Source organism: Alexandromys fortis, unplaced genomic scaffold (genome assembly GCF_014885135.2).
Source record: "Alexandromys fortis isolate MF-2015 unplaced genomic scaffold, M_Fortis_MF-2015_v1.1 scaffold_321, whole genome shotgun sequence".
Taxonomy (NCBI): Eukaryota; Metazoa; Chordata; class Mammalia; order Rodentia; family Cricetidae; genus Alexandromys; species Alexandromys fortis.
Window position 1 is genome coordinate 622,493 of NW_026068200.1, and position 25,005 is coordinate 647,497.

General features: G+C 40.1%; 1 protein-coding gene and 1 long non-coding RNA gene across 4 annotated transcripts in view; one reads left to right on the forward strand and one right to left on the reverse strand.

Annotated features, from left to right (window-relative positions):
- LOC126493114 (uncharacterized) overlaps window positions 1–25,005 on the forward strand; it is a 258,406-nt gene that overhangs the window by 112,580 nt on the left and 120,821 nt on the right. Inside the window, exon 5 of the long non-coding RNA XR_007589757.1 lies at window positions 10,068–10,123. This is a non-coding gene — a long non-coding RNA (uncharacterized lncRNA). The remainder of the gene's footprint in view (window positions 1–10,067; window positions 10,124–25,005) is intronic.
- Window positions 1–25,005, reverse strand: part of Hdac8 (histone deacetylase 8) — a 225,526-nt gene that overhangs the window by 81,787 nt on the left and 118,734 nt on the right. The window lies entirely within an intron of this gene.

The window sequence follows — 25,005 nt, forward strand, 5'->3', positions numbered from 1 at the left end:
TCCTCCCCCCTCCTCCCCCCCCCCCCCCCCCCCCCCCCCCCCCCTCTCTCTCTCTCTCTCTCTCTCTCTCTCTCTCTCTCTCTCTCTCTCTCTCTGAATAACAGTCATTGTACTGTAAGGTTACAGTGGAACTGGGCTGGAGATATATAGTCAAGTGTAAGTCATTTCCTAGGCATGCACAGGTCCTGGGTTCAACTCCAGAATAAAAAAGAAAATTAAGGGGAACTGGGGCTGACACAATTGTTAAAGAGCTTGCATAAGCACAACAATGTGAATTTGCATCTCCACATCCATGTTAAGGCAGGGTGTGGTGGCTAGCACAGGCCTGGAGTTCCAGCCGTGGGGAAATGAGGGGAGGCAGATCCCTGCAGCTCACTAGACAGCTGGCCTGGCAGAATCATTGATCTCCAGGTTCAAATCAGAGACCTGGTCTCAAAAAATAAGGTAGATAGTGATGGATGAAGACGCCTAACAATGACCTCTGCCCTCCACATGCATGAGTACGCATGTGCACATACCTGCACACACAAACACACACATGAACACAGACAAAAAATGGAACTGGAAACTTCCTATTGACCAGTGACCCTGTAGCTGTCACGTTGTGGAAAACACATCGCCCTGAGCTACCAGTCACATAAAAGCATAGCACACACAATTACAAACGCTACCTATATTTAAATGATAATAATGTATTTTTTTTTACATTTATTCATTTCTGTGTGTGTATAATGTGCCACAGGGTGCACCTAGCAGTCAGAGGACAACCTTTGGGAGTCAGATCTCTCTTTCCACTATGTGGGTCCCGGAGACTGAACTCAAGGCATCATCAGGCTTGACAGCAAGCACCCTCACTGTGACTATATTTTGGAATAAAATTGACTTAATTAGTTTTTAAAAGCCCTGTAAAACAGTATGCTAGCAGGGTGTGGTGGCATTCAGTGGCTCAGATAGGATGATAACTGGAAGTTTGAAGCCAGGCTGGGCTACATCGTGAGTACCAGACAAGCTATGGTTAAACAGCAAGTCCTTGTTTCAAAAACACATGAGCAAAATCAAAGCAAAACAAAAGGACAACAGAAGCAGAGGCAGCAGAAGCTTCATCTGTCTCATATCTATTGAACCTGTCAATTGCATTAGGAGGCCATATGGAGTGTTTGACTTAAACTAACCAGGTATTTGTATAAGCACCTTTTCTATAAAGTGTTTTCAGCCATCAACTCACCTAATGGCACACTGTTCAGAATGTATCCACATTGTTGCCATCTGACTGACTACTCTGCTGAGAAAGTCCTTGGTTTCCAGTGTAGTTCAAGTCAGATTGCTGCTCATCCATCCATCCATCCATCCAAAGTGGCCTGCACTTGTTGAGGCTCCTGTCTTCTTGAAGCTCATCCCACCCATTCTCCTTAAAGATGCGCATGAGCATCTTTCCCTTTCCGGGAGTGTGCCGGCTCTTTTCACACACTGACTGGAATTTAGCTTTGCTGGGATCCTTCCCATCTTTCATACTTCAGGCCTCTCCTTGACTGTCCCAGAGATTCTCTTAACCTCTGTATCATCTGTTAATTTCCTTATTAGCACGTATGGCAATGTGGAACTAGTTAATTGTGTGTTGACTGTAAAATTTCTAGTAGATTTACAAGTTCCTTTTTTTTTTTTCTTTTTCTTTTTCCGAGACAGGGTTTCTCTGTAGCTTTGGAGCCTATTCTGGAACTAGCTCTTGTAGACCGACCAGGCTGGCCTTGAACTCAGAGATCTGCCCGCCTCTGACTTTAATCTGCTGGGATTAAAGGCGTGTGCCAACACCACCTGGCACAAGTTCCTTTATGTTGTTTTAAACAGGTCTAGTACTTTGTAGCTGAGGTGACCTTGAACTTCTGATCTCCCTGAGTGCTGGGGTTACAGGTATGTGTGCCACACTGATTTTAAGGCTGTTTTGGGGAGCCATCTCCAACCAGAGATTGACGAATTCTGTGAGGCAGTGACAGCGTTTTGACTGTGACATTTTTAGTATGCAGATGTCACCAAATGAGTCTGGATGAATAAATAAATGAAAGCAGTAATGGAAGTAGAGCCCTTGGGAAGTAGAGGGTAGTGAAGGAAGAGGAAGATGGAGTTGTTGGAAGAGTTAGTTCAATTGCATTTTGAGACTAGCAAGCCTAGTTTCCCTTGGCTTGTGGTATAAGAAATTCATATAGGATTGCAGCCAGTCGCCAGACGACGTGCAAACACTGCAGAAGTTAGGGACTGAGGAATTCAGCTTTGGTCCCCAGAAATTCGCCAAGCATTACTGTGTGCTAGGCTCTATGCTGGCGCTGACTGTGGCCGACAGAAAGATGAACAAGTTCACACTTCAACAGTTTGCATTCAAGACGTCAGAAAAAGGAGATAAGGATGCACAGATGAAAATAAAAGGCAGAATTTAATCAAACAAAGGCCTCCCAGGCAGGGGTTTAGGAAAAGCTTCAAGGAAATTTACTCTGACCTTGAAGTCAACAAGTTCCAGTCCACAATGAAAGAAGAGCACAGACAGTCCCTGCTGTTCTTCCTCACAAAATACTTCATAAAGCAAAAGACGAAAGCGAAATATTTGAGATGACCTTGGAGGCACTGTGTTTAAGGGGAGACAAGTGGGCTTGGGGGTTTTGGCTTTGTCATTTACCATTTGGGAGACCTTGGACAATTGGTTTCTTCTTTTTACAAATGGTTGCTGCAGGCCTACTATGTGTCAAGTACTTTACATATGCGATCCTATTGAATCATTTATTTTCCTAAGCTTTAGTGTTCCGTCTTTGAAAATTACTGGCTTAGATTTCTGGTTCATAAAAACAACTGGCGCTGCCTGGGTTCAGATTAGCACCTATTTCTTTCTGCCTCTGGGCAGCAGCCACACTTCTCCGTGAGAACAGAGCAGCCTTTGGTGATGGAGAAAAGGCACTAGGAGATCCCTGAACTACTCATGTGATGGGGAAGGTGAGTGAAAATGCTGACCGACTGAGGTGTGGGTGGACTTGGAAGCAGGGAACAGCATCCTGCATGTCTACTGGGAAGTGGAGATGTGAAGGTGTCCAGAAATGACACCAGGAAATTGTTACTGAGCAGAAGACATACTACAGCGTAGGAAAGGGCAACATGACGTAATGCTTAAGATGAGCAGTAAAGTGAGCTAGGCGCAGGAGAGGATACATGTCAGCATGTTTCTAGGATGACCATGGAAAGCCATGTGTATTTCCAGATGATGAATCTGCACATCTCTAGATAGGACTGTTCCAAACACTAAGGAGGACGATGTATCAGGTACCTATATTTGATTTTTTTTAAAAAAAATCTATTGTGACTATCCAATTTCTTTGCTTGAATTACGTGTTCACCAAACAGCTTCTGAGTCTGTAACTGGTTTCTTGAATGGGAAGACCTCCTATCATCTAGAAAGGCCTTATGCAAGTGATAAGGGTCTGGTCTTGCATATATCACCAACTATAAATAGCCACTTTGAGGTCAGCTTTAAATAGGTTGTGGCAGTATGTGGGAGTATTTGCTCCCCAGAGACTCCTCATCTCATATTAAGACAGAGAATGGGAGAGAAATGCGTGGCAGCAAAACCACAGAGCAGGGAGCTCGAGAGACAGATAGCTCAGTGCTATGGAGCTCATTCCAGTCTTATGGAGGACCCGAGTTTGGTTCCCAGAAGCCACATAGCGTGGCTCACAACTACCTGTAACTCCAGCTCCAGAGGAAATGGAGCCTCTAGTCTCTGTGGATACTTGCACTCACGCACATGAGTGCACATGAACACACACACTCGTACACACGCATATACACACACTACAAACACACACAAAACGAAACAGAAAACCCTAAACCTAATAAAAACGATGAGCCTGAGGATCTTCTGGTGCTGGTCTCCTACGAAGACCGGCCAGGAGCAGTTGCTGGCTTTACCCACTACATCACGGCAAAACTAGTCCCTTACATTGGTTCGGTGCTTTTAACTTTCAAAGTACATTTATATAAATTATCTAATTTTATCATTTTATCTATTATACCATCTTTAGCTCACACTGCTTGCAAAATACATTTGCAGAGCAGTGCCAATGACACAAAGAAGCAGTGATATTCTGAGTATGTTAGGAACAAAACGACCGTCTATGACAGGGTCATGGCAAAATAGAACAAACTAAGGAAACAAAGGTAGTCAGAGTGGATGGTGCTTCAGGGGGACTTCAGAATCTGGAGCTAGCCCTAGAATGACTGTGGGTGTGAAAAAACCCACCAAGCTTTGGCTGTAAATATGTTGCTGACAGAGCCTTAGGAAATGCTCATAGGTAATCCCAGCGATCAAGGTGGGCCTGTAGGACCAGCCCAGACTTGGAGAAGCTGTAATCCAATTGGCTCACTTGAAACTGCTAAAGGAAAGCATGTCATGGGGAGGGGATGGGGGGCAAATTATTTGAAAAACAGCTAACATATGTCACTGTTTGTTCAGGCCCTCCTATCCACAACTGGACAGAAGGGCAGGCAAGGATGAGGGAGGGAAGGTCCACTTCTCTCTCTCTCTCCATCATAGCAGTGGCTCAACAGTAAACAGAGCCAGGCGGACCAGGTAACCATGCATATGGTGCTCCCTAAGCAAGCAGACTCAGGTAAGAAGCAGAAGTCTGCTTTTGTGCGTGCACTTTGTCATTCTGCTTCCTTCAATTCTAAGTCCATGACCATCCAATAACTTAAATTGCCTGGCTTTCTTGAGCCTGGGAAAGAAATGCCCCAAGAAGAGATAAGACTATTATTTGATTGATTACTTGCCAAGTATATCCTCTCCCGCAAATTAATGCAATTAAAATATATTTATGTTTCTTTCCCTCATTTTTTTTTAATTTGGAAGACCTTCAAATCTATAGAAAAGCAGAAACAGCAGCATTACAAACATCTGTTTGTTTCTTTTACGAATTTGTGGATAGATAGCTAACTGCTCCAGTGCTCTCAACTAAAAAGGTTTCCTTCACTGAACTGCTTTTGGACCTTTGTCAAAATCCAGTTTAGTTATATTTATTGTGGGTCTATTTCTGGGATCTTTATTCTGTTCCTTTAATGTGTCTATTTCCTTGAATACCATACATCCTTCATTACTGTAGTTATCTATTGTCTCAAAATTGGTAGAGTGATTTCTCCCACTTTATCCTTATTTAAGAAAATGTTTCAGCTACTCCAGCTCCTTTGTTTTTCCAAATGAGTTTTACTATAATTTTGTCTATATCTTCAAACAGTCATGTGAGAATTTTGTCAGCAGCTGTGCTAAATCCATACAGAAAATTGGAGACTGGGCTTCTTTCGTACACTGAGTTCCAATTTATGAACACCACATCTCTCCATGGAGCTAGAGTCATTGATTCTTGTAAATCACCCCGGTTGGGCTTTCAGCAGACAAATCTAGTACCTGTTCGCTGAGGGTCATGCCTACTGCTAACAGATCCAGTAGCACAGGGCTGCAATCCCAGCACTGAGGAGGAGGCAGGAGAATTGGGAGTTCATGACCAGCTTGGGGCTATATAGTGAGTTCTAAGCCAGTGTGGCCCACCTTGTGATACCCTGTCTCAAAACAAATAAACATAGAACCCTAAATACAAAATAAAAAAAAAAAACTCCCCAAACTGACTGTAAAATGAAAACTCTTTAAAATTTTGGATAGGACATAAAACCATCTTCACACGTTGAGCTACTAAGAGCTTTTCTCGAGACAGGCCTACTGCGTTACCCACACTGCCTATAAACTCGGTGGGCTCAAGCAATTCTCTTGTTCCCGTTTCACAGGTGCTGGGTCTACAGGCGAGCGCTATCGTGCAGAGTCAGAATTGATTTTTGTATACTGAAGTAAGCCGCAACGTTGATGAACTCATTTATTAGTTCCAGGAGGTTTTCGTAGATTACTTGAAATGTTCTATGTACACAATCCTGTCGGTTACAAGCAGAGAGTTATTTTCCTTTCTGTTTGGTGTGCTCCTGAGATGCAGCCTGCTGTGTCTTTCAGATCTGCAGGGCTGAGAGCAGGGATGGGGTCTCTTTTCCTTTCTCTCTTCTATCTTTGTCTGGTCTAGGTGTCAGGATAATAGCGTCTTAATAAAGTTGGAAGGTGTTTCCTCTATTTCCTGGAAGACTGGGTAGAATTGGTGTGAGTTCTTCTTTAAATGTTTGGTAGCATTCTCCAGTGAGAGCATCTAGGCTTGAAGGCTTGCTTCCTTGGGGGATGAGAAAGTTATAAGTTCTGTCTTTAAGCAACAGAGATGTTGAAATTGTTTCCGATTCGGTGAATTATGGTAGTTTATGTTTTGTGAAGATGTAGTCCATTTCATCTAAGTTGCCAGGTGTGTGCATGCAGAGTAGCTGGCCATGTTGACAGTGTTGTGGTGTCTGCAGGGTGGTAACCTTTTTCATTCCTGATGTGACTGATTTGTGTCTTCTGCTTTTTCTTCATCAGCCTCACTCCAGATTTATCAATTTAATGGATTTTTTCCAGGGAAGCATTTTGATTTCACCAAGTTTATTCTCATTATTATTTTGTTGTTTTCAGTTTCATTTATTTCTTCTCCATATGACTGAATCCCTCCTATTTGGGTCAGGTTTATTTGATCTTCTTTTCCAGTTTGTTAAGGACGCTGCTTAAAATTATTGACCAGACTATCCTCTTTTCAATAAAAGATCTAATTTTATAAATTGCTCAGCATCGCTTCAGCTGTATTTTACGAATTTTGACATAGGGTATTTTTATTTTAATTCAGTTTAATCTACTTCAAAAATCTCTTCGCCCCACGGACTATTTAGCAGTATATTCTTTGGTTTGTTAGTATTTAAAGACCATTCCTTTTCCTCATTGATTTTCTGATTGATTTCATTTTGCCTAGAGAATACACCCTATTTGATTTTGTTCTTTATAATTGGCGGGTTTTGTTTGATGAATCATGATATACTTCATTTGAAAAGATTTGGTCATTTTTCTATTATTTTGCTAAGATACATAAAGCATAAAGTATGTCACTGTAACCATCTGAAGTGTATGTTTCACATTTCTAATGCTGTGCAAACATCATCACTATTTATTTATTGGATTCGCCCACCACTTCCCAAAGAAGTGTTGTATCCATTAAGAACTACCCTCTATAATGCAGCCGTTCCCTGGCTGCTGGCAATTTCTAATCTCCATTTGATTTTCATGCATTTGTCTGCTGCAGATAAGACATACCGGTGGAGCTATACATTATTTGGAGTTTTGTGCTTGCTGCTTTGCCTTATTTAATGTAATGTATTTAAGGTTTATCTGTGTTATAGTACATCAAACTGTATTTCCTTTTAGTGTTGAGATAATATTTAATTCCATGCTACTATCACATTTCCTTTATCTGCTCATCTCTTGATAGTAGTTTCTAGGTTGTGACGATTGTGAATAATGAGCTATAAAATTGGTGTTTAAGTATTTGTGTTATTACTTATTCCAGATATGGTCTCACTATGTAGCCCTGGTTTCCTGAAAATCACTATTTAATCAGGCTGGCCTTGAACTCATAGAGATCCACCTGCCTGGAACATTTAGGAGGTACTCTCTAGTTAGAAAAAAAAATGGGTCACCAGAGGGTGTGTGTTATGGCTTGGTGCCTGTCAGAGCACTGTTTCCTGACTGCTACATTTAAACAGTCACCCCACCCTCTTGTTGCCAGTCATGATCTGCTCCAACCTGGCGCAACTTCCCCGTTACAGACTGTGAACCACAATAAATCCTCCCTTCTGTAAACTGGTCTCTGTCAGATTTTCGCTCACAGTTATGAGAAAGGTAATAAACATACACTTTAGGAGTGCATTTTATTTTTGTGTAAAATAAAATTTATATATCTCATGAGGTAATTTGTTTGTCTAGATATTTGTCAATTTCATTCGAGGTATCCAATTTGTTAGCTTACAACTGTAAACAGTATTTTATCTTAATACTGTCCATTTGGGTGAGATCAATAACTATCAAAAAGATAGCTTTAGTTATTTATTTGTTTGGATGTATCTGTGTGTCTGAATATGGGTATGTACACATGAATGGAGGCTGAAGGAGGACACCATATCCCCTGAAACTGCATTTCCAGGTGGCTGTGGGTCTCCTGATGTGGGTGCTAAGACCTGAACTCCGGTCCCCTAAGAGCTGCAAAGGTTCTTTACCAATGAGTCAGCTCTTCCACCCCAGAGTAACAGCTTCTGATTATAGCTATTTGCATATTTATTATGTCATACTAGCCAGAAGATCTTTTTTTCAAAGACATAAATTTTTGTTTTACTATTTTTTTCTTTAGTCTCTGTTGCATTTACCTCCATTCTAATCTTTTTCCCTTTGGTTAACTTTGGATTTAGTTTTCCTTTTCTAGTTTTTCTAGTGCAAAATCAGGCAGATTATTGATTTGGACATTGTTCTTGCAGAATTTCAAAACTGCTGGTACATTCCTATTTGGAATTGGAAAATATCCTGGGACAAATAAAAACACAAGCATAATGTACCATCAGTTTTGAAATTCTGCGAGAACAATGCTCAAATCAATAAGATGCACCCATTGGTTGTTTAAAAACTGTAGTGTGTAATTTAAAGAAATTTGTAAGATTTTTCTCTTTTCCTTCTGTTGTTGATTTTAAAAGGCCTTTAACAGCTTAATTCCATGGTATTCTGTACATGGTGGCAACTCCTGATCCTTCCTTCCCACAGCCAGGGCTTCATACATGCTTGACAGGCACTCTGTCACTAAGCCACACCCTCTGTTCCCGAGCTGAAATCTTTTAAAATGGATTAGTACTTGGTTTGACCTAACACATGGTCTATTGTGGAGAATGTTACAGTTCTCTGCTATCTTTATCATTTCTCCATTATTGAACTCATGGATTGAAGTTTTCAAGCATTGTAGAACTACCTCTCTCCAATTGTACCACCGTTTACTTTATATATATGTTAGGGCACTCTTGTTTGGTATATATAACTGTTACATCTTCTCAATGAATTGGCCTCTTTATTAGTATGTAATGTCTTTTTCCTAACAATTTTTTATGTAGAAGTCTATTTGTCTGACATTAGCTCTTCTAGGTTACCATTTGTATGAAATACCTTTCTCTTCTTTGTCACTTTAAACTAAATTCATCATTGAATCTAGAAGTGGTTGTTTCATAAGCAACATATATTTAGACTTCTTTTTTCTTTTCGAGAGTGGGTCTCACTATAAATGCCTGGCTGGCCTTGAAGTTGCTATAAGGTCAGGCTGGCCTTGAACTCACAGAGCTCCAACTGCCTGTGCCTCCTGTCTGCTGGGATTAAATGTGTATACCATCACATTATTATTTAACTTTTAAACAAAAATTTATTCTTCAAATTTCTGTCTTTTGATTGGAGACTTTATTCTACTTATATTAATTTTGTTTGCTGATTGGGAAGGACTTGTTTTTTCGGTATCTTCTACCTAGTTTTAGCTCTCATCTTTTCCATTACAGTTTTAATAGTTGATTATTCACAGAAATAATTTTGGTAAATTTTGTACATTTTAGTATGTACCATGAGTATTACACTTAATATCCCCAATGTGTTATAATCTAGCTTTGAGACCAACTTTGTTCTTGCTTACTTCCATCCACTTCTGCAAGATAATGCTGTTCAGTCTATACACTGTATGCACAATAACAGATTTTTAATTGTTTTGTCTTTGTTAGATATAGAATTATAATTATTCTTTAGCTCTCTAATTGAACCCTTTAAAATGATGAGCCAAATGTATCTTTCCCCCTTGAAGTTGCTTACCCCACCCAGGTGTTTTGTCAAAACAATACAAAACTGACTAGCACACACATGGTGGGGAGTTGCTATGGTTTAAATATCCTGTACTTAATTTTAACAGTATTGAGAGGGGGTTCATTGTTAAAGGATTGTAACATTACTGTGTCAGTGTGCTAGTTAGAATTGGAGTGGGTTCATGATAAAAAAAAAGGATGAATTTAGCCTAACTTTCGTCTTTCTTATGTCCACTTGTCCTTCTGCCACGTTATCATGAATCACAAAGCAAAGAGTCTTGCCAGATGATGGGATCATGGTGCTGGACTCTTCGGCCTTCAAACTGTAAGCCAAATTATATTATTTATAAGTGACCTCATTTATGATATTCTGTTATGGCAGCAGAAAAGCCATCTGATGTAGGGCTCCATTCAATTAGCCATTCATGATTTGTTTTGTGATCAGTCCCATGTGGTCCAGGCTGCTCTCAAACTCACTAGTAGCCAAGGCTAGCCTTGAACTCCTAATCCCCCTGCCCCACCTCCCAAGTGCTGGGAGGCTATTCTTTATATATACAAGATCACAAAATTATTGTCAGTTGTAGAGGTGATTAGAGCATATACAGACAAAACAGGAGGAAAAAGTAGCATAGATGAACCATACATGTCGTTAATAAAATGTTAGAATTGTTTTGGATTTTGTGGTATTTATAGTAACTTTCAGCTTTTTAAGAGCTTTTTTTAGAGCTTTCATATTATCCTAAATACCCACTTGTACCTAATTTTATGTTCACATTTAAATTTTTTTTTAATATATTCCCCTGTCTCTGGCTGTACAACTTCATAAATTCAGGCTGCCAAAACTCAGGTCTGTCACTGCCTCTATGTTAAGATTGAAACTATAGTTCTATGTCTCCCTTCCCCCATTCTGAATATTCCTGGTGTTTTATAGTGCCTGGAAGAAACCTGACACATTGCAATCATTTAATGAATAATTGTTGGTTGAACTAATGAACCAGCAAATGAGGAGAAAAAAACTATCAGGTTGGTGCCCAGGAACTGAGGAAGTGGGTGCTCTGGGAGAGTGCCTCTCAGGAGTTGAGTGACTGAGGGGGGAAGCCAAAGCAAGAGGGAAACGTGGGTTCTGCAGTCACTGGTAGCATAAAAAAAAGGGCTGCCCACGGATACAATGAGCCGCAAGTGCAGTCAACATGCTAGTTGCAAAATGAGTGCAGCAGAAGCCTTCTGTTCTTTTCACATAGCTTTGCTGAGTTTCTCTCATCCCCATCTAGCACTTGCTCAGTAGCTGCTGGACCACGAGGGAACTAGGGATTCTTTCTTTTACTCAGGTTGTTATAAGGAGGGTTAAATGAATGAAGGCATCTGGCAAAGTAACATATACACAGTAGGTGCTCAATAAATGCTATTTCTCCTTTCTCCAGTGAGGTCTGCTAATTCCCTTTAAAGAGACAGGGTTTCCTCATTTTCGCATGTCCTTATTCTGCTGGACTTCTCTAAGGAGACATACTTTTTTCACCTTAGAAGAATCCCATCTTCTTAAAGGGATATTCTTCCTCTCTGGGAATCTCTTTCCTGGAGATGCAAAATTTACAGGACTGACGTTTGATTTAGGGTCTCATGACACAGTCACAGATGGCTTCAAACTCACAATCCTGCCTCAGTTTCCCCAGTGCTTGCTGGGATATAGGCATGCGATACCATGCCTACCTGGCTATTTTTTAATTAATAGTTATATGGAGGAGTCTGGTTTCAATTGGTATTGAAATTTTGTTCCCTGGCATCTACTTAGAGCAGAAGAAGTTAACTGGCAGACAAGAGATTCTCTAATATGTTTTTCAACCAATTCTTGGGATTTTATTAAATGGTGTAATGTGAAGAAGCGAGCCTCTGGTAAGCTTCCAGGGTTTGAATCTGTCCCCTGCTATGGTACTAATTGCGAGGAAGCTGGTTCTCTAGACCAAGGCAGGAAGCTTCATTTTAGAAGTTGTCTTTCATGGAAGTGCATACTCCTGAGAATTAACCGCGGGATATTGTCCCAAAAAGGGGGGATGCTTGCTGGCCCTAAAGGTCAGAATAGAGCATGATACTGGGTCTTTTGACGTCTTTTGGGTCTTTTGAAGTATGGACTGCCAATTCTCCTATTCTGCGTGGGTAAAATTTGGGTTGGAAAATCACTTTCTGGGGGCATGAATGGGAAGACTGGAATGGGAAAGGAACGAGGTTAGCTCTGACTATGAAAGCAAGCGCAGGGCAGTTGCTCCTCCATCAGTCACCGGCTGCAGCAGTTAGTCCCTCCTTTGTCCAGGTACCCAGCTGTGGGCTTGGAGGTTGTTATCACTGCTGCTTCCATCTTGCTGAGTTGTCAGCATCATCAACTGGAGGAATCAGCTCTCCAGACTGCACTCATTTTCTTATTGCTGATTTTTTTCAAAACAGGACTTTTCCGTCTAACAGTTCTGGCTGTCCTGGAACTAGCTCTGTAGACTAGGCTGACCTTGAACACAAAAGAGAATCACCTGTCTCTGCCTTCCAAGTGCTGAAAATAATGGTGTGTACCACCACCGCCCGGACAGATGACACTCATTTCTGGGAAACACTAAGGAAACATTCTATAAAAGCCAAGAAAATGCATACAGATTACAATTTGAGAAGTCGATTACTTTCCCTCCTGATAGAAATAATCCATTTTGGCTTGCTATCCTTCCTTTCTCCTGACTTTAGAGAAAAGGTTATTGGAGACAATTAACCTGGGCTCTGGATCTCACCTCCCTCTCTGACCTTGAACTCTTGACTCTTTCCATTACTCTCACCCACCTAAAATACCTCTTACTTCATTCAGTTAACAAACGTGTAGAAGTCATTTTCCCTACGACAAACACCTTCTCTTGAACATCACACCCCTGGGATACTGACTAGGAAAAATAAAAGCTGGAGTGTCTGCCGTTTTCCCTTAAAATGGCATCTCCCTATTTCCTGCTACTTTCTCGCAACACTAGAAACTAAGAACTGGGGTGTGAACAGCATACCGGCGAAGCCTTCCCTCACTCCTCTCAGCCATCACCGCCAGGCTCTCGCAGCACCGCTAGTATTGTACTTGGCACTGTGAAGGGAGCTCATCTATTGACTTTACAGCGGAACTTAGATTTCTGTGTTCTTTTGTTTCATGAGGTCATGAAAAGAGGTCAAATGGCCTTGATTTCAGTGTTCCTAGAAGAGAAATTTTCATATTGGGTGTTCAGTAAGTGCTGAGTGGGAGAGAAGGGGACGATGGCTCTTGAAGCATGATCATGTAGCAGTAGCTGGTAGTCATATTTCTTTTTTTTTTTTCCATCCAGTACTATTGGCATTTCTGGTGGTGAGGATGCTGAACATCTACACACTAAAGACCAGTAGCACATTCTCTTCATTTTCCTTTCTGATTTGACAACTGAGAATATGTCCAGACATTGCCAGTTGTTGAGGAACAGAGCAGTTGCCCTCTGTTGACCATTCAGAAACCTAAATACCAGACTTTCTTAAACTGTCTTTTTCTTGACTAAAATCTCCCATAACGTTTAGCTACACTGAGCGTGGTAGGAAAAAAATCTCAATTAAATTGCTAGATAAATATGTAAAGTTTTATTACCTAAACCAACAAAGGAAATTGGATGTAGATTGCCCTACTCAACTGACTTCAAAATCCATTTAGTCACTCAATGACTCTAGAATGCTGAACACTGTGACAGGTCCCAGGGCTATACTGATAGACTTGTAGATGTGGTACCCACATTGAGGAAGTTGAAATGCAGCAAGAGAAGCATACTAAATAACAAGGGGAAAAGAATCTGAAGAAATTTTGGGTGCCTACGCAGGTAAAAGTGCTTGCTGTCATGCCTGACTATCTAATTCAATCCCAGAGACATCCACGGTAGAAGAGCAGGTCCAGTCCACATCTGAAACCGCCCCTTCAACACACGCGCGCATGCACATTCGTGCGCACACCCACCCACACGTAAATAAGATAAAATTAATAAAAACGTGTAATTTAAAAAAAATTCTGGACTGCAGTAAATGTCATGAAGACATAATGAGTACACACTAACAGAGATTTCGATTGGGAGACTAGGGTAGGACTCTGAAAATGTGACATTTAAGGATAGAACTTAAAGGCTGAGAACAAGTTAACTGGGTTTAAACATGCACACACACACACAACAACAACAAACAACAACAAAACTGCCACCACCACCACCACCAAAAAACCTATAAGGCACATAATTTAAGTAGATTAGCCAATTGTGGTGGGTTATCTTAATTGTCAAATTGACCAGATTTAGAATCACCATGGACATGCCTCTAGGACATAAACCTAAAAAGATTCAATTGACAGTAAAGATCCATTCTGAATGTGGCAGCGCCATCTCAAGTGCTGGAGTCTCAGACGGAGTGCAAGGAAAAGAGTTCAGCACCAGCATTCATCTCTCTGCTGCCTGACTGTGGAGGCAGTATGAGCATCTACCTCACGCTTCTGCTGCCATGCCTTCACCAAGATGGGCTGTATCCCTTCTTAAACATATATGCCCTTCCTTCCTTCCTTCCTTCCTTCCTTCCTTCCTTCCTTCCTTCCTTCCTTCCTTCCTTCCTTCCTTCCTTCCTTCCTTCCCTTGGCTTTTGTCAGGCATTTCATCACAGGAATGAGATATTTAGGAGCTAGTACCGCAGTCATGGCCACAGAATCTGATGCTGAAAAGAGTTTGGTTATTCTGGATATACAAGAAAGACCATAGTGGCTGGGGCAGGCAGCTGAGGGACTAGAGATATGAGGTGGGATAGACAACAAACCAGATGCTGGGGGACTGTGGCCATGGCAAAGAGTTGAATCTCATTCGTAATAGACTGGGAAGCCACTGAAGGCTTTTAACAGGATTCATAGTTGACCTTTTTGAGGTTATAATTATGTCATTTCTTCCTTCCCTTTCCTCCCTCCAAACTCTCCCATGCTCTCTTTCCAATTCTCCTTGATTTAATCTACATATTAAAACTGCTTGTTGTATGGAGTTGGATGGGGCTACCAAGGCAAACGAATAGAAGTGTGGGGACCAGGTGGGAGGGTGGTGCCAATTGACAAATAATGTTGATGGCAGTGAGGCTGGGAAAATGGTATAATTTAGTTCCAGAATTGACATATGTGTTGATGACTTTTGCAGATGTTGACGGAAGAGTTTAACTTAAGCAGTTCAAAGGACAGTGGAGTGATGTGTTGAAGTGGGCAAGAAGGATTGGGCTACTAAACAGGAGAGAGGTATTCCTTCCTTGGTCCAGTGAACCTCAATTATGACTGCATAACTAGTTACCCAATGACTACCTAACTCGTTACCCAGTGAAATGGGAAGCCATTCAGTTCAACAGATTGAGGGAACACCTACTGTATACAGGAACTGTGGCACCTATTGAGGATATAAAGGATTAAAAGACCCACCATTTGCTCAAAGAGCCTGCAGCCCAGCAGGAAAGACAAACATATAAGCCGACAGCTTCAATTGGCTGTGTTAAATGCTCAGAAGCATGCACAAAGACTATAAAGTCACAGAAGAGAGCCAATTAGTCTGACTTGGGCTGGAGAGTGGGTTAGAGGTCAGGAAAGATGTTGTAAACATGATGTCTGAGCTGAAGACTGAAATGAGTATTAGCCAGGAAAATGTGCGAAAACAAAGGAAATGAAGGGAACGGAGCTCAAAAGGCTCAGAGCACTGAGACATGCTGATGCACTTAGGAAACTCCAAACAGCACACTATCCCTCGAGCACAGATTGGAAGACAGAAAAGAATAGGAAATAAGACTAGATACGTAAAATTGGCAGCAGCTGGCAATTACCGAGCACGTAAATGTCAGGCACCATGCTAGGTGTCTTAGATGGATGTCTTAATCCTCACAGTTGTAGCACAGCTAGGGAGTGGAGACAGGGGTACTGGATACCTTGCCCAGAGTTTCACAGTATCAAAGTGGAGATTCAATTCAAGCAGTTTAGCTCTTACCCACAGTAAGTCTGAAATGTCATGTTAAAGAACTGTGACTGTACCTGTTAGCAAGGCTGAGTCATGGAAGGGCAGTGACGTGGTCAGATCTGTGCTTCAGTGAGATGACTCAGGATGATTTAGAGAGGCCCCGCTGGCTGGAGACAGTTGCAATATATCAGGGAAGTAGGGGAAAGAACTTGAAGTAGGGATGGAGATGAGGAAAAGATTTAAGAAATGCTTAGGAGGTTGTATTCGCACAACTTGGTGATTAATTGAATTCTGGGGGCAAAGGAGAGGGAGAAATCTAGACTGTCACCATGGTTTCTGGTTTGGGTAACTGGATGATGTGACTATATAATGAATGTAAGGAAGAGCACTTAAAAGCAAAGCATTTTTTCATGCCAAGAACTAGTGCCAGTAAGACGCCCGAAGGAATCCATTCAAGATAGGTCATGACTGGGTGTAGAGCTGGACAGTGAGAGCGTGCAGGAGGTAATTACAATCACGAGGGTGGACATGATTATCCAGGGGTGCTGTGGGAAAGGGTGGCCATAGGCTAATGAGAGAATTGTGAAGAACTTCATTAAGGAACCATTAAAAACAAACTCACAAGGGAAATTTTGAAAAATGGAATCACAAAGATAAAGATTATATCACGGGGATGAAATCATAACTGGACCCAATCTGTATAAATTTCTGTGTTGTGGGCTCTGCCACTTCCCTGCTAAATGACAACTGGCAAGTTACTTCCTATACCTCTCTAAACATCAACTGCTTGAGATTTAAATAGAAATCTAATGCATATAAATCGCTTCAGATAGTACCTGATAAATAGTATTAGGTAAGCAATGAGAATGGGAGAGGAAGTTGAGCAGAGCCAAGCAAGAGAGTCAGATGAAGCCTGGAGAATGAGGATCCACAGTGGATGTAGTTTTTTTTTTTAAATGGAGGCAGAAGAGTCAGAAGGATGTGCTGTGGGAAGGCCCCAGAGCTCTGGGAGGAACAGAGCTTGAACTCAGAGCAAGAGGTAACAGAGACAGCATGGGGAAAGGGCCTTTTGAAATCAGGCAGGTCTGAATTTGAGTTCTGATAGCAACTAGTTATGAGATTCAAGGCAAGTTCCTTGAAGGCTGCAGGCTTCTGTTTCCTCATCTTGGAAGTATAAACAGGGGCTGAAATACCAACATGCATTCTTGTTTACTAAGACTTAGTCTGTTCTTCCAAGCAGGTTTCTGTTCATTTTAAACAAAGATTCTATTGATGAGTTTTAGGAAATTACTTGCTGTGAAATCATATCAGAGCCATATGTATTTAAGTGCTTATCTGGGAAGAGGAGCCATGAGATTCTCAAAGGGGCCCAGGACCACCCAAAAGGCCAAAGACACTGACATGGAAAGACCTTTGTGTTTTCAGTCTGTACCTAAAAAAAAATCATGTTTTATGGAATGTGTGTTCTATAACATGCTGATAAGAAAGGTGTCCTGTAGAGCTTCCTGAAGTAGCAGGCAAGTGTAGTGAAGGCTAGTATCAGCTTCTTCATAGTTGTCTGGGTAACACATTTCACTTGGCTGTGAAGAGCCTGTGAGTGGGAATTTATATAAGCTCCAATGTAGCATTGGGCACACACTAGACACAAAATGAACATTGTGTTTCTTCTAGGATTACTGTGAGGCTAGACTAGAACTGGAAAGTAATGTACACTGTCTGGCCACTGGTACATATTCAGCAAATGTTTGTTTTTCTGCCATGAATATTTTTGTACCCAAATCCTGGGTCCCATCACTGAAAGAAGAGAAAAGAAGATAAGCCTCGAAATGTGACAGGTTTGGGTTTCAGTTGTGGCACTGCTAATTTACTGGCTGATCCTTGGCAAGTTACTTTTCCTGTTGGTAAAAAATGGATAATGCCACCGTCCAGGGTGGCCAGGACACATGCATAAAAAGACAGGCATGAATATATGTTATATATTTGATGTTTAATGAATGTTAAAGGGGCCAGCAAGGTGGCTTTCTCAGCAAAAGCCCTTGCAGTGCAAGCCTGATGATGCTAGTTTGGTCCCCGGAACTTAAATGAAGGTGGAAGGAAAGAATCAGCCCCACAAAGTCGTCCTTTCTCTACGTGTATGCCATGGCATAACCCTCCCATCACACACATGCACACACACACAAATTTAAAAATTAATGTTAGGCTCTTTTCTCATTAAAAATTCATAAATCCTACTTATATAAACTCTTTTGGTAATAGGATAGCTCCCTGAATACTTGATAAAGCATAAAATTCAAATATTCACATTCTAGCATTTGTCTTTCCTTAAAGCTATCTTTATTTACATATAGTGATTTATTTCTTTTTTTTTCGAGACAGGGTTTCTCTATAGCTTTGGAGTCTATCCTGGCACTCAATCTGTAGACCAGGCTGACTTCGAATTCATGGAGATCTGCCTGTCTTTGCCTCCCGAGTGCTGGGATTAAAGGTGTGTGCCACCTGGCTAAGGTGATAATACTTCAATATGTATTTAACGTTTTAGTTCATGAACTTCCAGTTTTACTAAGGGAATTTGCTTAAATTCATAACCCATCCAGTATAGCACCATGTTCAGTTTCTCAATTAGACATCCACTGGGTACCAGAGAATCAGCACTGGGGCACAAGATGAAACAGGTCCTTGGTTGAGAGGAGTTTTATTAATGTATTTTTTTCTTTGTTTTCAGACAGGGCCTCACTATGTAGTGTAAGGCCTGGAACTATCTTTATAAGCTCAGGTTGGCCATGAAGTCACAATCCATCTGCCTCACACAGCTCCCTAAATGCTGAGAGTATAGGCAAGTGCCACCAGTTTTATTAGCAATATTAATATCTATAATTTATTTAGGTGCATAAATGTACAGATGTTTGTGTGTGTAGGTCAAAAGTCAATCTGGAATGTCACTCCTCAGGAGCCGTCAATGTGTTCTTTGAAACAGAATCTCTCACTGGGCCTTGAGACTGACTTAGTAGGTGGCAGGCTAGCAATTCCCAGGGATTTGTCTGTCTCCACCATTTGTCTGTCTCCATGACTTTTTGCATGGGCTTGAACTCAGGACCTCATGTTTACATGGCAAATACATTTCCTGACTAACCTGTCTTCCCAGGCATACAATTTGTTGAATGTTTACTTCAGCTACTTTTCCAAAGCACGTTACTTTATATGTTTAATTTGCCTATCAACCTCCATTTTATGGATGAAGAAATTTAGGCAAATGTTTTTCAATTATTTGTCAATTGTCTAGTACACATTGGCACTATGATTCCTTCCTGGAGTTGACCAACAAAAGTCCACCTATCGGATAAATAAACATAGTTTTTGGTGGGTCATGTGATTATAAACAGTTAACTTTTTAAAATGTCCTATACGTGTGTGGATACTTCAAAAGGTATCAAAAAGTATATAGTGAACAACAAGACTGTACTATTGGTTTCTGTTAATGATGAAATTAGCTTCTAGAAGACTAATCCTTATGATAAAATTTTTTGAAAGCTTAAGAAACCATTCAAAACCAGGAAGAAATAGAAATAATTCTACTATTGACTCACACTGAAGAATCATATTTTAGGCATTTTGTGTGTTTGGTGACTGCACTCAAGAAGAAAATTGCCATCCATCACAGTAGAATTCAGTGTTGACATAGTTGTATAAAATGAGATTCAAAACCTAAAACTCTCAAGAAAACCTCATTAGTTATAAAGATAATCAGAAAATTTCCAATTTCAATGAGCATGTCAATACCAAGATATGAACATGGCAGAATTATTTAATAAGAACTTAAGGTAGCCATCACAAAAATGTTTTAGTTAGCATCTATAAACACACTAGAAACAAAAAGAAAAAAAACAATTAGTGATTAAAGAAAATAATAAACAAATGGAAATTTTAGAATTAAAAATGCAATAACCCAAGTAAACACACAAGATGAGCCAAACAGAGGAACTGAGATGACAGAAAAATAATTAGTGAACTTGAAAGCAAGGTAGTGTGCTGTCTGAACAACAGAGAAAATAAACTGGGAAAAATGTCTCAGGTTAGTGGACAAAAACATCAGAGTTCCAGAGGAGAAAGAAGGAAGGTAGCACCATAAAAACATGAAGAAGGTCTTGAAATAAGCTAGAGGGAAATCATGTACTGCTCAAATGGGAATAAGAGCGTGAATGACAGGGGAGTTTTCATCCAAAGCTACGGATACAGGAGGCACATTTGCTAAAATAAAAGGATTGCCAACATACAATTCTATACCCAGAATTGTATCCTTCAAGAGTAAAAGGGAAATCAAGATACTCTCAGATAAAGAAAAATAAGGAGAATTTGTTGGAAATGCTCTTTAAATAGAAAGAAAAATGCAAAAGAAGAAATAGTTGAGCATATGGAAGGAAGGAAAACAGAAAGAATGAAATTTATGCTGAATGGTTGAAATAAAAATTATACTACTATCTGATATTGCTCTCAATAGATTTAGGGAAACTACTTTATAAAGGGAAGTGGGTAAAAGGACATGGAGGGAGATAAGTTTTCTTCATTCAAAGTGGGTAAATGGCGATATGGGGAGACCATGTTGCTATGTGTATATAAGCTAGTAACCAAACCAAATGCTACAAAATCCATACAAACTAACAAATAAATAGGTAAAATGACATCCTTTAAAAACAGCGTACATGAGGTTGGGTGGGTAGAGTCTATAGAGGGAGTTCCAGGGACAGCCAGAACTACACAGAGAAACCCTGACTCGCAAGCAAAAACAACATGAAGATAGGAGGAAGAGATAGAGAACACACTAAAATGGCAGCGTTAAGACCTGACATGTCAACAACTACAATTAAAAACAATTCCCAATTGTACTGCTTTCTCATTTGTATTTATTTCTTGAAACAGTACCTTTTTAAATAAAAATACACCTAAAAATGGCCCAGAAAGCAGAAGGCATGCCAGGTGGTGGCACAAGCCTTTAATCCCAGCAGAGGCAGGTGTCTGAGTTTGAGGCCAGCCTGGTCTTCAGGGTGAGTTCCAGGACAGCCAGGGTTACACACAGAAACACTGTCTCAAAACAAAATGTGTGTTGGGGGTGGGGAGGTACGGAGAACAGCAGGCAACGAATGGTAACTAATGGGTCAGTGAGTTCTGTACCCATAAAACAAATCTGAACGATAGAAACCTGGCTCAGTGGATAACACGCTTACCATGTAAGCCTGGTGACCGAAATTCAATCCCTGGAATCCACATAAAGGTGAAAGGAGAGAACCAACTCCACAAAGTTGTCCTTTGACCTTCACATGCACATTCACATGCGCACACACACACTAATAAAAATAAAATAAAACCCTGCATTCTTGCAACTCTAAAAAATGATCCAAATGTTTAAACTAAAGACTAGATATTGGCAGAATACACTAAAAATAAAATTCTATTCAGAAATTAAAAAAAAAACTTAGTTCAACTATAATGACAACTCAGTGGTATTCTGAGGCACTGGGTTCCATTCCTGGCCAAAACCCCCTTGAAATCTAATGACGTAGGAAGAAGGAGGAAAAACACACATTCACTCCTATGTAATTTTACCATGTGTCCAGACTGGTGCCGATACTGCATCCGTTGGCCCCCACAGAAATCCCCTTTATGTCACACTCCTTATCATAGAAGCCACATTCTCCGCCCCACTCCGTCTCTCATCCATGCAAATTATTAGCATGATTTTATTTCTATGACTTTTTTTTTACCATTTACACATGATATAAATAGAATCATGCAGTATATGGCACTTCAAACTTTATTTTATTATCTTTAATTAATATATAAACTAGTGGGTTTCAGTGTGACATTTTTACACACATACACACACATATATCATTATTCTTTGTTCTTTTTGTTTTGGTATTGGTTTTTCGAGACAGGCTTTCTCTGTGCAATAGTCCTGAACTAGCTCTGTAGACCAGGCTGGCCTTGAACTCACAGAGATCTGCCCGCCTCTGCCTCCCAAGTGCTGAGATTAAAGGCATGCGCAGCCACTACTCAGCTATATTTTGTTCTTATTTATTCTCCCTGGCATGCCCTCTTCCACTGGTTTCTTCCTCTCTCAAGTAGTCCCTCCTTTGGTTTGCATGTCAGATATATTCCATTAACTTTTCTTTGCCCCACTCCCCTTTAGATCTCTCTCCTTTACAGATCTCTGCTCCCATGTCCTACATATATGTATATATATATACATATGTATGTACATGCATGTTTAAATTTAAATTTAGATTATGCATGAGAGAAAACGTTATTTACTAGGGTATGGTTTGTTTCATTTCATATAAAGATCACCAGTTCCATCCTCTTTCTGGTAAGTATTATAATTTCATTCTCTTTTACAGCAGAACATAATTCTTTGTATATATAGGTCACATTTTCTTTATCCATTCATGTATCAATGAGTATCTTGGCTCTTGTGAATAGACCACCTACAAACATGGGTGTGCAAGTATAGCTATGGTACTTTGATTCAGGGTCCTTTGGCTGTACACGAAGGAGTGGCAGCTGTATTTTCAAGTTTTAAAAGGAACTTCTATACTGACTTCTGCATTGATCTCACCAGTTTATATTCCCATCACCCATATCCTCACCAGTACTGGTTCTTATTTATTTTCTTTTTAAATTAATTAATTTATTTTTTAAAAAAGAAAACAAACTATCTTTTTTTCATTTTACATACCAATCCCAGTTCCCACTCCCTCCCCTCCTCCCAGTCCCTCCACCTACCCCCTATCCAACCCCCATCCACTCCTCAGAGAGGGTAAGGCACATTGCTTTGAGGAAGGTCCGAGGCCCTCCCCACTATATCTAGGCTGAGCAAGGTATCCATGCAAAGAGAATATGTTCCCAAAAAGCCAGTACAAGCAGTAGGGACAAATCCTAGTGCCACTGCCAGTGGCCCTGCAGTCAGCCCCAGCCATACAGCTGTCACTCACATTCAGAGGGTCTAGTTTGGTCCTAAGCTGCTTCCTTCCCTGTCCAGCTGGAGTTCGTGCATTCCCATTAGCTCAGGTAAACTGTTATTTTCTTAATGAGAGCCATTCTGAGTGGAGTGAGATAGGATTGCAGAAACAGTTTAAATTTGCATTTTCCTGCTGCCTAAAGATATCAAGCAATTTCAAAATATTATATATAATGGACTTTTTCATTTCTTTTGGTGTGTATGTATAGATTTGTGTGTGTGTGTAGGTCAGAGGTCAACTTTGGGTTTCATTCCTTTGTAGCTGTATTTTTGAGACAGTCTCATTGGGGCTAGGGATGCATTGAGGTGGTTAGGATGGCTGGCCAGTGAGAGAGGCCCAGGTATCTGCATTGCTGGAACTACACATGTGTTATAATACTTGGCTTTTTATGTGGACGTGGCGATAAAACTCAGGTCCTCATGTGTGTATGCCAAGTACTTTATCAACTGAGCCATATCCTAGTTCTGTGCTTCATTTGAGACAGCTCATTTATTGATTGGATTATTTCCTTTTTTTTTTTTTTTTTTTTACTATGGTTAAATTTTAGCACTCTCCCTAGATTGTAGATATTAAGCCCCTGTCTGGTATGTAGTTGGGAAAGATCTTTCTCTCATCTCATAGGCTGTCTCTTCACTCTGACAATTATTACTTTGTTGTGGAGAGGATTCAAAATTTCATATAATCCCATTTCTCAATTCTTGGGGCTACTACTTGTGCTACCGGAATCCTTTTGAGAAAGTTCTCACCTATGTTTCACTTAATGTTTTCCTCCGGTAGTTTAAGAGTCTAAGGTTTATCATTAAGGTCTTTGATCCATTTCTAATTGATTTTTTGTACAGGATGAACAATATCGATCTAATTTCCTACTTTTAAATGTGGATATCCAGCATACCAAATACCACTAATTAAATAGGCTGTTGTCTTTTTTACAATGTGTTTTTTGACAGTTTGCCAAAGACTAGGTGGCTGTGTGTGAATTTATTTCTGGGTACTTAATTTTAGTCCGTTAGTCTATATTTTTGCTTTTGTGCTAATGCCACGCTCTACTTGTTACTATGATGCTGTAGTACAATTTTAGGTCAGGGTGGCTAGTTTTGATCAGTGTAACTCCCTTTAGTCCTGTCTGAATTATTCCATACATCAATAGTTCATTGGTTTTTATTGCTGAATAGTATTCCATAGCATAGATGGATCATAATCTATTTAACCACTTATACATTACAAGACATTTGGATTGCTTCCAATTTGTGCTATTTATTTATACTTTATGTGGATGTACGTTTTCATTTCTCTGGGAACAATGCCCAGGAATGTAATTGCTAGATTAAATGGGGAAAGATAGTTGCTTTAAAAGAAGGGACAGATATTAATATATCCCTTGATTACTGTTTACATATCATATTTTTAAAATGTTAATTTAAAAATTTTAATTGACAGATAATAGTACTATATATTTAGAGGCATAGTGGTGTTATAATCTGATACATGTATACAATGTGTAATGATAAAATAAGGGTAATTAGCATTTTCATCTCCTCCAACAGTCATTTCTTTGTAGTGAGAGCATCCCAATTCCTCTTTTCTAGTTCTTTAGAAATATATAATAAATTGTTGTGAACTGAAGTCACCCTACTGTGCTGTTGTTGGCTGAACAAAGGAAGATGAAAAGCATTGCTTTTTCAAACCAATGCTGCAACATCTATTTTTATAGAAGCCGAAAATGATGAAGCTGAAGCATCAGTGAGGGGTCTGACTCATGGAAGGAAGGGATTTACTTCAAAGGACCTGGGTGAAATTATAAATAAGAAATGGAAATATGATGAAAGTTATTTTGTTACTAATTTACTATATAGTTTCATATGAAACAGATTTTCTAAATATCTATAATTCATCATTTAAGTTATAGAATTTTCAGACAATTCATAAAGTAAAATGAACATATATGTGAATGTGTGTGTGTGTACATACATATTTGAAACAGAGTCTAAGTTGTTGGACAGCCTAGAACTGGCTGTGTAGCCCAGGTTGAACCTGAAGTTGAAGCAATCTTCCTGTCTCAGCCTCTTGTTTGCTTGGATTCTAGGTGTGAGCTACCGTGCCTGGTTAAGAGCTGAGTATTTTAAGTGTGGATATCATAAGCTCATTTAAAGTTACACATTGCTAGGCATGGTAGCTCATGAGACAAAGACAGGAGGGACTGTTGCAGATTT